This window comes from Globicephala melas, chromosome 20 (genome assembly GCF_963455315.2).
Source record: "Globicephala melas chromosome 20, mGloMel1.2, whole genome shotgun sequence".
NCBI lineage: Eukaryota > Metazoa > Chordata > Mammalia > Artiodactyla > Delphinidae > Globicephala > Globicephala melas.
Genome location: NC_083333.1, coordinates 2,129,630 through 2,142,113, shown reverse-complemented (window position 1 = coordinate 2,142,113; position 12,484 = coordinate 2,129,630). Strand labels below are relative to the sequence as shown.

The 12,484-nt window shown below is 48.6% G+C and overlaps 1 protein-coding gene across 2 annotated transcripts in view; it reads right to left on the bottom strand.

Annotated features, from left to right (window-relative positions):
* ASIC2 (acid sensing ion channel subunit 2) overlaps window positions 1-12,484 on the bottom strand; it is a 1,015,869-nt gene that overhangs the window by 80,960 nt on the left and 922,425 nt on the right. The gene's annotated exons all lie outside the window — the stretch shown is intronic.

Below are 12,484 nucleotides of genomic sequence, written 5' to 3'. Positions count from 1 at the left end.
ACCCCCGCCCTGGGCAGTAACGTGCCTTTCAAGTGTCCGGCATTATCTGTATCCTCTTGACCCTCTAATCTGCGCCTCCAGCCCCAAGCTCTCTCTCGGGTTCCAGACACACTGATCCCACTGCCTGCTAAGCGTGGCCTCAGGGGGACCCATGGATCCCCGACACTCAGCATGTCCCCGTGGGATCAAATCTTCCTCAGCCTCTGTGCCCCACTGGATGGTTCTCCGGTACACTGTGTCCCGGGGAACAGCATTGCCACCTGCCTAGGGGCTCACGCCAGACCCTCAGAGCGGCTGCCCACACCTCCTCTTCCTTACCCCCACATGCAATTAGCCGGCAGGGCCCGTCAACACTGTCTCTACATCCGACTTGAATTTTGCCTTCTCTCTTCTGCACTGCTTTAACTTAGGACCCCCATCATTTCTTGCCTGGGATGCTGCAGTTTCCCAGCTAGGCTCCCGGATTCCAGACAACTTTCTCCAGCCCCTCCTCTAAGTTCACTGTGGCTCACTCTTTCAGAAATGCAAACCTATTATATTAAGCCTGTGCTTAAAATCCACCAGGACTGCCCATCCCCCTTACAGTAAGGTCCAGGCCCTCCCTCCACACCCAGTTTTCTATGATGCTCTCTGCCTGCTCTATCCTCCTCTTCCCATCTGAGTCCACGAGAATCCACTAGAAGAGAAGCTCTATGGGTTCAGAGACTACCTCTGCACGTACATCGAGGAATCTAGCACAGGGCCTGGCACCTGGGGGTGCTCCAGAAATATATGTCAAGTGGATGAATGAATGAATGAACGAGTGAGTGAGTGGGTGGGTGGAGCCAGATCAAACAACTTGCAGCACCTCTGGATGTGTCCTGCTGGTTCACGTAGTACTTGCGGTTTTCTAGTTGCTGCTGCTGCCGCCTGTAACTCCTCTCGTTCCTCTTTCTGCCTAGACAGCATCTAGCTCTCTGCCTGGGCAGCCTCTGTTCTCCAAGACTGGATTGATGCATCTCCTCCTGCAAGATGCCTTCCCGTGCTCCTGGACCAAGTTATATGACATCCCTCCTCACTGTGCCCCTTGCTCTTTCACCACGGCAGCTATCACGTGCAACAGTAAACATGGGTGGGTACTGTTCCTCCCATTATGCAGAGGAAGAAACCACAGCCCAGAGAGGTTAAGCGACTTGCCTAAGGTCACACAGCTATTAAGTAGAGAAGCTGAGATTCAAAGCCATGTCTGTCTGACTCTAACACACGCGATCTTTCTGAGCATGTTGACATTGTCACTGGGATGTTTCTGAGCCATACGCTGCTCCTCTCTGCCTTGCTTTTTCCATCAGCCAATCAATATTCATATGCATGAGCTCCTACTATGTGCAAGTATTATGGGAACTGTACAAGCCCTGCTACTGATTCTTGTTTTATAACCTCACACTCCCAGTATTTTCCTTTATAGCACACATCAAAGCGTGTAACTAGATGGCGATTCACGCGATTGTTTGTTGGAGGGGGCGGGGCTGTGTCTGTTTTGTGGAATGAATGAATGAATGGGCTCCAAGTTGTTGCTACTCCCATCCCCCTGCCCACCTCTGGGAGGTGCCCTTTGGTGCTGGGCAGCCTTGCTGGTTCTGGCGGGAGCTCACGCTGACATCTTGTCCCACCCCCTTCCCTCTCTTTCTCTGCTCTGGCCTTCTCAGCTTCCTAACTGATTGCTCCTAAGCATTTTTGCTTGCTTCTCCATGAAGGTATTTATTAGAGGAAAGACAGTTTACCTTTGCAGAGGCAGGAGAAGGGGCTCAGAGGCAGGAGAAGGGGCTCAGAGACAGGCGGGCTCATGCTCACTGCACTTCTCTGCTGGCCTCCTTCTCAGCCGCTCCTGCCTGGGCTTTTCGGAGAGGATCGTTCTCCTCTCTGCTCAACATCAAAGGCCTGAGAGCTATGTACACACAGTGCAGTTTTGCTACAAATTTGGGACAAGATGCCGCTCCCCTTCCCCATTTCGATGCATAATGACGTGTAAGTGTAACATGCGCTTCCAATTTATGCCTTATCGCCGCCAGCCAGAAAATACTATTTATTTAAGTCTAGACTTTTAGGTTGAGCCTGCTGCTTCTTCAGACCTGCCATTCTCCAAGGCGCTTCTCGGTAAGTGCTGACAGCCCCGTCGTGGATGGCAGGGCTGGATTTGCAAGGTTGCTAAGAGTCTAGAATTGTCCTTAGTTGAATCGGTTTGTAAGAATTAATGGTGCATGTTTCAAACCTGGATCTCCAGGAGTGATGGGGCGGTTGTGGGGGGAAGCCTGAGATAAAGATGGGCCCCATGACCATCAGTTTCATTGCTCACACTGGTACCGTGTGTTACAGTTCAGAGATGGCACGTGTGCAGCTGCAACTTTCTCAATGGCCCCGTGAAGTCGGAGGGAAGAAAACCAACAGTTCCTGAGCCTCTACTCTGTGCTGGCCCCTGCTTGGCATTTTCATAGGAGTTATAGCATTCCTAATTATGGTCTCAACTACCCTGATGGGGAAGCATCTTATTATCACATGCCCATTTTACAGTTGGGAAGACTGAGACTTAGGGAAGAGGTAGGTAGTAGAGCTGGGACTCATGGGTGTGACTTTACCATCAAGGAAGGAACACTGAAATTTCGAGCCAGACAAGAAGGTATCAAAGCAGATTTCTCATTATCTGTCAAGTCCATGGCCTTGAACATGGCATTTACTTTTCCCAACTCCAGTTTCTTCATCTGAAAATTGAGCAAGATAATCTTGCCACATGGTTGTAACGCCTAAATGAGAGAATGCAAGCGGATTTGTTTGGAAGATTACATAATAGACATCTTTACGAGTCATGAATCCATACTAGGTCCTTTTCAGCAAAAGAGAGAGAAATTATTTGGGTTACGGGGGAGGTCAGTCATCAATTGAAGAATGGGGGTGGGGTTGAGGAGTCCTGTCCTCTCTGCTTACGTCCCCACGATACTAAGCTCATCTTGAAGTAGTTATAGGGGATGGAAACTGCCATGTGCCACTAACTGCTTATTCCTTAAGAATGTTAAGCCTGTTGCTGAAAGCCCAGGGCAGCCAATGAGATCGCTGGGGCCATGGAGTTCTGTAGGAAGGGGACATACTTTGATGCACAAAATCCACTTTGAAAATCTACATTTGGATTCCAACAACTGAATTGTAACCAGTTACTGGTAGAGTGGATAGCCACTGCCAGTCTGAACCTGGCACGTTCTAGCCTGTAATTTTCAGTTTTGGCAGTGTCTTTGTCTGGTTTTGGTATCAGGGTGATGGTGGCTTCATAGAATGACTCTGGGAGTGTTCCCTCCTCTTCAGTCTTTTGGAAGAGTTTGAGAAGGATTGGTATAAGTTATTCTTTGTATGTTTGGTGGAATTCCCCAGTGAAGCCCTCTGGCCCTGGACTTTTGTTTACAGGGAGTTTTTTTTTTTTTTTTTTTTTTTTAAAAACTACAGATTCTATTTCACTTCTGGTGATTGGTCTGTTCAAATGATCTATTTCTTTTTGATTCAGTTTTGGTGGGCCGTATGGTTCTAGAAACTTGTCCATTTCTTCTAGGTTATTCAATTTGTTGGCATATAATTGTCCACAGTTGGCACGTTCTAGATAAAAGAAACCTGGGTGTGGGGATGGGGAGAGGGTCTCACTGCCTTCCAGTAGGTCTAAGAATAGCCCCGATGTCACAGACTGGCTTTGCTACCCTCTCTGGAGCACCATTCACATTTTATCTGTTGTCACTAATTTTTGCAGCAGCCCTATGAGTTTGGTATTATCACCCCTGTCTTACAGATAAGGAAACTGAGGCCCAGAGAGGCTGAACCAGGTCATAGAGCCGGTAAGTAGAGATTCCAGGGTGAAAGTCATCTTTGCCAAAAATCTTCCTGCCCAGATGTCTCATTTTGCATGTGGAGAGTCTAAGGTTCAGAGAGGTGAAGTGTCCTGCCCCAGGTCACACAGCTAGTTTGGGAGCAGAGCTGAGACCTGGGCTTGGGTCTACGCTCTTCCTCTAAAGCTTTCTGTTTGCACATGCCAGGGGTTGGAGATTACGGCTAAGCTTCCCTCGCCGGGGTACTGCATCCAGGAATAAGAAAGACTGGCAACTCCAGCTGGCCTGGGTACCAGCCTCTAGGCTCGGTATGACCTGTTGGGGCACCCCGCCTTACAGAGCCTGGGAAGTGCAACGTGGAGCCCTTGCTGGGAACGGTTAGGAACGGCAGATACCCACGAAGACACAGTTTTCTGGTCCGATTAGTAGTGTAAACATTTCAACACCATGTACCTACTTAAGAAAATAAATTATGTATAAGCTCCCTTAAGGACTGTTGAAATAACCACTTACTAGCACACAACTGGGCCTGCAGTCTTCAAACCTTCCAACCCTTCATTAATCCTGACCTTTAGGGCTTCTCCTAAGCAGTGGGTTCCTTGTCTCTTCTTGCTTATTACACTTGAAGGAAATGAAATTGTGCTGCTCCAAAAGGCCTCTAAAGCTCAGTCTTGAGTTGAATGAACTTTCCTCCCAGTGAGTTGCTGAAATTTCTCATTAGGCTGCTTTCAAAATAACGGACATGCTGAAGCCCACTGTTTCATCTGCTCTGTTCTTCTCCGTCAAACTCCTCCAACACATTTCACACATGGGGAAGTGAGACAGGCTGTCAAATGGGTTACCAGGCTTCCAGTAAACAAAATGAAGCCGTCTTTTGTTTTCTGAAGTTGCAAGGAACGTGTTTGAAAATGAAATACGGCAGAGGGATGTGTGCGTGAGGAGGCCGCCATGGATGGTCAGCTCTTTGAAGGCAAGGACGGCATCTCGTTAAGAAATCTCCTTGCTTATTCATCTCTTCCTTCAACAGGAATTTCTGACCACCTATCGTGTTCCAAGGACTGTTGCATGACTCTTCTTTTTCCCCACAATGAGATTAAAAAGACGATTTCATCCATTTCATGGATACCCATGAAAGCACCTCCGCATGGCTGTTGTGGTCCTTGGGAATGAAGGAGATGAGGGGAAAGTGGGCAAACACTTCTCCCCGCTTCCCGACCAGCCTCTTTTAGGACATCATTAATATCATTCTTCTTCGGGCTCCTTTTTGAAGGGGAAAGAAGAATGTACAGTCACTGGGCATTTACCACGAGGCAGGCACTATGCTGATTGCTTATACACCTTCTATATTTTAAGGCTCACACAGCCCACAGATGTAGGTGTTATTCTCCCCAATTTGCAGATGAGAAATTGAGGCTCTGCGAGGCTAAATACCTCATCCAAGGTCCTACAGCTAGAGAGTGGTTCGTCTGACTTTTCCCTTTATATGTATGGGTCGCTCAAAGAACCCTTAGCATTCTTTGAGCGTATACTATGGTACTGCGATCCCCCTCCTTCGAGCCCCTGCACCCATCTGCCGGGATGTGACATTTGTTGTGCCAGTTTCACTAAGAAGCCCGCCTGTCTCCTCCTTCCAAGCCTGAAGCACAGCCTGGGCCTTTTCTGCTGGGCAACTGTCCAGAGAGCTTCAGACCACGCGGGAAGAGATGTGTGAGCCCCACGCAGAAGAAAAGAGCATCAGGTGACTGCAAATCTGTGAGCTGGGGAAACAGCACGGAGGGGAGCGACAGGTGACTCTGAGCGCTCTCCTTCAAGTCACACATTTTGTGAGCAAATGTTCTCTAGGAGGACGGCTCACAGAGGCACAGGGGCAACTTGAAGGCACCTGGAGTGTCATTTGAAATGCCAGACCCCCGCCAATGAATCCCTCCTGGCACCTCATGTGAGCACCCCAAATTGGGCCTGACCTGGGGTCATGAAGTGGGATGTGGGGAGCTAGAAGCCTTTCAAGTTAGACGGCGGCTTGGCAGGTCGGGGGAGGGGAGTCTGGGCATGATGGACGTTTCCAAGGGGACCCAAGGATGGGTTGGTTTCTCTTTCTGCTGGGGTCCTCCACTGCCTGTCTCCTGTGGGCAGTACAGGCTGCGTCGTTTTCACCTCTGGGTTCCCAGTGCCTGGTCCTGTACCTGGCACAGAGTAGGCACTTAACGGGCAGGTGTCTGGGTGCAAGAAAAAAGTCAAGCGTGGAATTGGGAACGAGGCAGCCCCAGCTTCCAATACTGGCTCTGCCCTGATTTGGGGAAGTCATTTCATCTTGAATCTTGATCTCTCATCCTCGAAATGCTGGTAAGAACAACTTCCGATAGAACTGTCGTAAAGACCAAAAGCCTGTCATGGATCTGAAAGCACTTCATAGAAAAACAAATCCTCGGGCCAGGCAGAGAACATTCTTGTTTGTGGCCTGTATCCTGTCTAAGCCCTGAAGGAGCAGGGGAGGCGAAAGAGTTGCTATTTGCCTGCAGAAGTGGAATCTGAGATGTTGTTCTATCTGGGACCACATTTGTGGCTCATCCATTCAGTTGCACCTGCAGAACATCTCTCGTGTTCTAGCACCTCCCCAGGCGTTGGGAATGCAGATATGAATCAACTCTTTAGGGACCACCTAGTAGGGAGGGTGGCCCTGCAGAATGATCCTGCGTGGTACCAAGTACTGCGGGGACTGATACAGAATTCTCTCAGGGACAGGGCTGCTGAAACCAGTGGTACTTAGCACGTTGAGACAGATCCCTTAGGTTGGCTCCTGGGCTTAACGGGGCCATGTGGTGCCCGCTGAGCCCTGCCTACCAGCCCATCACTCCAGCTCTCTTCTGCTTCCGGAACCAAACACCCCTCCCCAACCCCTCCCCAGGTAGACAGTGATGGGCTCTACTAAGAGGTGGGCAGGATTTGTGGAAGTCTTTGGAGTCAGGTTATCCTGGCTGAACACCTACTATGTGCCAGACGTTGTGCACAATGAATAGTGGAGCTGAGCTCTCAGCTAGTTGAAAATCACTAAGTCACACACGCAGTGACTGAGAAGAGCTGGCAACTGGTTCCCTCCAAGGAAACCAGTGTCAGTCTCAGTGGACCCCCCGCCAACCCCTCAAGCCCGGCTCTCTGATCCGCACACTGCCAGCAGGTCACCACGCCCAACTTAGGGATATAGGGCCAAGGCAGGTGGGTTAAGAAAAAGAGCACATTTCTAGCAAGCCAAGGCTCACTGCAAAGACCATCCCATTGGCTGTCCTCAGACGCGGGAAGCAGGACTCAGGAGGGGTTCCCTGCCTTCGAGGAGGGCAGAGGCTCAGAAAAAGTGAAGGAGAGAGAGCGGGCACAAACCGTCCACAGCCCGGTACCATGTCCCTCTGCTGCCCCCATTCCTTCCTTCTAACCCTGCTGACACGATTCCTGATGCCCCAGTGTGCGCCAGCTCCCAGGCAGAGGCGACTGGAGGCAGGGCTGTGTTCAAGGTGCAGCCACCCAGATGCACCGGGAAGTAGCCCTGAGTTCTGCCACATTCGGCCCTTCCGGGGTGCAGAGCCCCACAGCGGGGCACATCTTAGTCTACGTTCTGATTACTCACGAGATAATGGATGGGAAGTGCCTGGCAGAGGGTACCTACCTAGTGACATTAGTTAAGATAATTGTTTGTAGTAGGGATTCTGCACCCAAGTTCTGAAATCTCAGCTCCTACACGCTGTGATTTCTGGGTTCCTGGTCCTGTTATGAGTTCTTTTTACAGCTGCTTGCCTGATTCCTGTGACTACAGCCCTGTGCCCTCTTCTAACTGCTGTCTGCTGGACTTACAGGAATATGTGCCCATTTGGTTTTCCTGTGGCCGTGCCCAGATCCCTTCTGGAACATTCCTTGGGTATTCCTCTATAAGAAGTTTGTATCAGCCTGGCTGCTCAGCTGAACCTCACCTTTCCCCCACCTTCCCAGCACCTATCCCAGGGGGCTTGGGCAGGCTTCCCATCCCACTGTGAGCGTTTTATACCTGGATGACCCACCCTGAGATAAGACACATGTCACTCCTTGCACCTGCCTTACTACACACCTTCTGGGAATCGTCCTTCTTTGAGCAGGTGTGGGATGGGGGAGGGGAAAGGTGGGGATTAGAAATGTGATCTATTGTGTTCCTGGTTAATATCACATTATTCTACAGGGTTGCATGGAAAACAATGCATGGGTAAAAACCAAACGATGGTTTATGATGTTAACAGAAGTAAAGCAGATGTTCTGATTAATGCCAGGGCTGAAAACAGTCCCAAGGCAGGTTGATTCTAAAAGCTGACCAAGAAAAGGTCAAACAGGTAACTACCCACACGGCACGAAAATCCTCATGTCACTTTCTTACTGATCTCATGTTTTCTCATTAAAAATATATTTCAGCTTCTCCAGGAACTGCTCAGAGGATGTCGTTGTCTTCTAGTTCTTCCCCATGGCTGGTCTCGGAGGTTGAGTAGCATGTAATCTCAGTAGCAAAGCCTGCATTATGAACGTTTAAAGGCATCACAGATTCATGAGTGCGGAGGGCAGTTTAATCAGATTGCTTTCCTGAAGTGTGGAATTAAGACCAGCTGGCAGATACACAGCATGCACAATACCACTCTCCTTCCGAGGTCCACAGCAGACATAACTAATGGATCACAGCACTCTTTCCCTCTGAGTCTCACAGGTTTTTTTTCAGCCCAGTAATTCTGGCTGCCACTATTAAGAGTTGGCGAGTGAGTTGAATCCTATTTACCCTCCTTGTGCTGGAAGAATGTAAGCTCTGCTGATGGTGCCAGTGTTTCTGTAGTTAAGGGTAATGCCTGATAGTTGGGGAAGTTTTAAGCAGGGCAACACTTTTGGGGATTTAGGCAGAAGGGACTCTAGTTGGTGACACAGGCAGAGGTAGGACTTTGTATATTAAAAAAATTGCTTAGACTTGCCCCCCTGCACTCTGGTGGAGCAAGCATAAGCTTTGGAACCAAATACCAATTCTGCCATTTATGAGCTTTTAACGTTGGGCTAATATTTCTTGACCATCCTTATGTTTTTCTGTTTCAGACTGGTGGACTAGACTCCCAGGCAACTGTAATTTTCATGGTACCACAGTTCCTTGACTTAGGATAAAAGGATCAAAGGACCTGAGATGATTAGGGGCTTTCAGAATGAAAGACAAAGAATTTTAGTTCATTCTACATCTAATGAGCAACTATCACGTGTCAAATACTCTGTGAGGTCCTGCGAATACAAAGATAAATAAGACATGGACACTCCCCTTCGCTGTCAGGGTAGAAACGGAGAAAAAACAGCTTTAGATCATCAAGGCGATGGAGCAGCTGTAAGGCCATCCTTGATTCCCACACATCAGTTTACAGAACGCAGCTCTTGAGGAACAATGAACATGAAGCAAGGTCTGCTTGTGTAGTATTTGTTCTAACCCTTCGGTCCTGTTGAGCTTCTGCACGTTCTCAGAGGGCCAGTTTTCAGCTACTGCTTTGATATCAGCATGACCTATCCCAATCTTTCCCATCCTCTCCACACTCCCCCACCAAGCCCATCACACCTCCTCACCTCCAAATCAGAGCCTGGGCTAGGATGAGGTAGGTGAGGTGCCTCGGGCACAGAATTTAAGGAGCCTCTCACTTCCGGGGGCTGAGAATGAGCGCCCCCTTAAATTTTGCACCCCGGATGCCTCGCTTGCCTCACCCTTGTCTGGGCCCTGCTCCAGACAATGTCAGATGAAGATCGGAAGAAAGACATTCATGATGAAAGTGTCATGACAGGCTGTTCTCACAAGCTTGCAAAATAGACACTACTGTCCCATTTACAGATGAAGAAACTGAGGCTCAGAGAGAGTGAGTTACTTGCAAGAGGCATCACAGAGAAGTGAAAGATCACAGGCTTTTTTATTGACACAGATCCAAGTGGGGATCCCAGTTCTACCAGTCCTGAGCCATGTGACCTTGGGCCAGTGACTTATTTTCTCTGACCTTCTGACTCCTCCATCTGAAGAATGGCAATAGTAACACCTCTCAGGGTCAGATGGGAATGAAGTCCAGGCGCTTCCAGCTTCTGGTTCGGTGAGTCTGCCTTCTCATGTGTCAAGTGGACTGGCTGCACCTGCCTCACAGAGATGCCCTGGGGACCAAAATTAATGATGTCTGTACCAACCCCGAGTGAGGTCTGAAGAGCTTTTTGGAGGATCAAATGTAAGTTCCTTAATAGGCTTTGCTGTCTCTCCAGCCCTGTCAACTGTCTGTTCTTCTGGGGTGTGAGGGGGGTAAGCATCTGTTTGGTGAGTGCTTTTAGAGGTCCCTGGTAATAGCTTCAGATCTTCTCTAATAATTGAGACGGAATGCCTACTACATGTCAGATGCCATGCCAGGAGCTTAAATGCACGTTCCCATGCAAACCACCCAGGAACCCTACTATTGTTCCCATTGTTAGAGAAGAAGAAACAGAATCCATGGGAGGTCAAACGACTGGCCTAAGGTCATGCAGCAAGTCAGAGGCAGAGCCAGGAGCTCCACCCTTTTGTCCGACTAAGAAACCTGGGCTTTCTGTATCCCACTCTGTGAGTGACAAAAAGAAATCCAGGTTACTATTTCTCAGCAATGGGGCAAAATCTAGGATTTGCTCCTGAGCATGTTCTAACATGTCTGAGTATAAATTAGACTAATTGCCAGTCAGGACGTGAAACCACATGACTGCCAACTGTTTCCTAGACATGGCAGAGCGATGGCTTGAGGCTCTCCAGGATGGCCCAGGGGTGTCACTGATTAACAGTATGAGCCTTTGCTATGTCCCCAAAATTCAACTGAAATTCTACAACGCTGATCCACCAAATCAGAGAATTGAGGGGGGCAGGTCAGCAGCTCTCTGCATGTTTAAGTCCTATAGGTTCTACCTTGAAAATATCCAGTTAATTTCCTCCTCTCAAGCCCTGTAAGCTTCAGGGAGAGCTGTCAGCTGTCACCACTGCAAGTCTCTGCAGGGGTGAGCATCTTCTTCGCTACCATATTCCCTGTATCCGCCCTAGTTCGAGGGACTTAGCAGAAAACCAATGAATGCTGAATAAATTAATGCTTTCATTTATTTGTCTATTTTTGCTTCATCCCCAAACTCTGAGACTATGTCTTACCTATTTATCCAAGGGCTCTATGCAGAGCCTAGCTTAGTATAGGTACTCAGTAGAATTTTGTTGAATGATCAAAGAGAATGACTGAAAGAATAATGGTGCAATTTATTTTATAAAGAAAGAAATTTGCACACAACGTAGCTGATCAAAAACTGTATAAAGCTAGGACGCCTGTGTGGCTCCCCCCAGGAGCCAGCTTTCTCCAAAGCAGGAACTTAAGCAAGTGGCCAAGACCTCTGCCTGAGCTCACGACTTCAGGTTGGATGGACCGGGGAGAGATTTGGTGAGGGTGAAATCAGGGTTCCTTTTATCAATGTCAGAAGCCAGTTCCCCTGTCTTCTGAGAACAAAGAAATGGCTGGAGGAAGTGGGGGTATTTAAAATGGAAAAAGAGCGGACTTAAGGCGGATCATGAAGGCTATCTGTAAATATTTGAGGGGATATCATTTGGAAGAGAGAATAGACTTATTCTGCACTGCCATGGAGAACAGTGCCAAGATCTGGGTTGGACATAGGGAAAGAACTTAACAATTAAAATACGCCACAGTAATCTTTCTGGGGAGATGGACATATTCTATATCCCAAGGGTATGGGTTACACAAGTGTATCTATTTGTCAAAACAATACAGGTGAGATAGGTGCATTTCAGTATACGTACATTTTACAACAACAAAAGGAAATGTTAAATCACCATTATCATCATCATCGTCCTTAAGCGAGGGATAGGGGTGAACAGAGGAACAGGGGAAACAAGAACGTCAAAATGTTAATATTGTGGGATCGGGATGGTGGGCACATGGGGTTCATATACTGTCTTGTTTACTTTGTATATGTTTAAAATTGTTTCATAATTAAAAGCTGATATATGTTCATTATTGAACAGAGATGAATCTAATGGGCTGTGTTGGGAGACAGTGAGCTCCCTGTCCCTAGAAGCGTTTATGCAAATACTCTGCACATCCTCGACACCGCCACCCAGGAGGGTACTCCAGGAGCAGGGGCCTGAACCAGATATAACCTTGGTCAGGACCCTCACCCTTCTCCTCGAGTGGGGGTGTTGGGCAAGCCTGTCCTGTACTGGCAGAGGGTCTGGAGGAGAGCTGGATCCTCCAGAGCCATGAACTGGAGCCAGAGACCCTCATTCCAGACAGTGGGAGATGCTGGGGCTAGAGTACCCAAGGTGTCTAGGAAGGCCGCTAGACTTGGGGGGAGGGGCGTGGAGTGAGGAAAGGATCCAAGTCAAGAAGAGGAATTGCAGGTGTGGAAAGCAGTCTGAGTTTTCAGGCTCTGAGCCATATGCCACTGCTGACTAGCTGTTTGAACCTGAGCAAGGCACTCAACCCCTATGAGCCTCAGTTTTCTCATCTGGAAAATGGGAGGCCGGACCTACCTCATAGGATTAAATGAGCTTGGGTGCATGGCATCTAGACAGCCATGCTCATTAGGGTTATTACTGCTTATAAGGGGGAGATGAGCCCAAG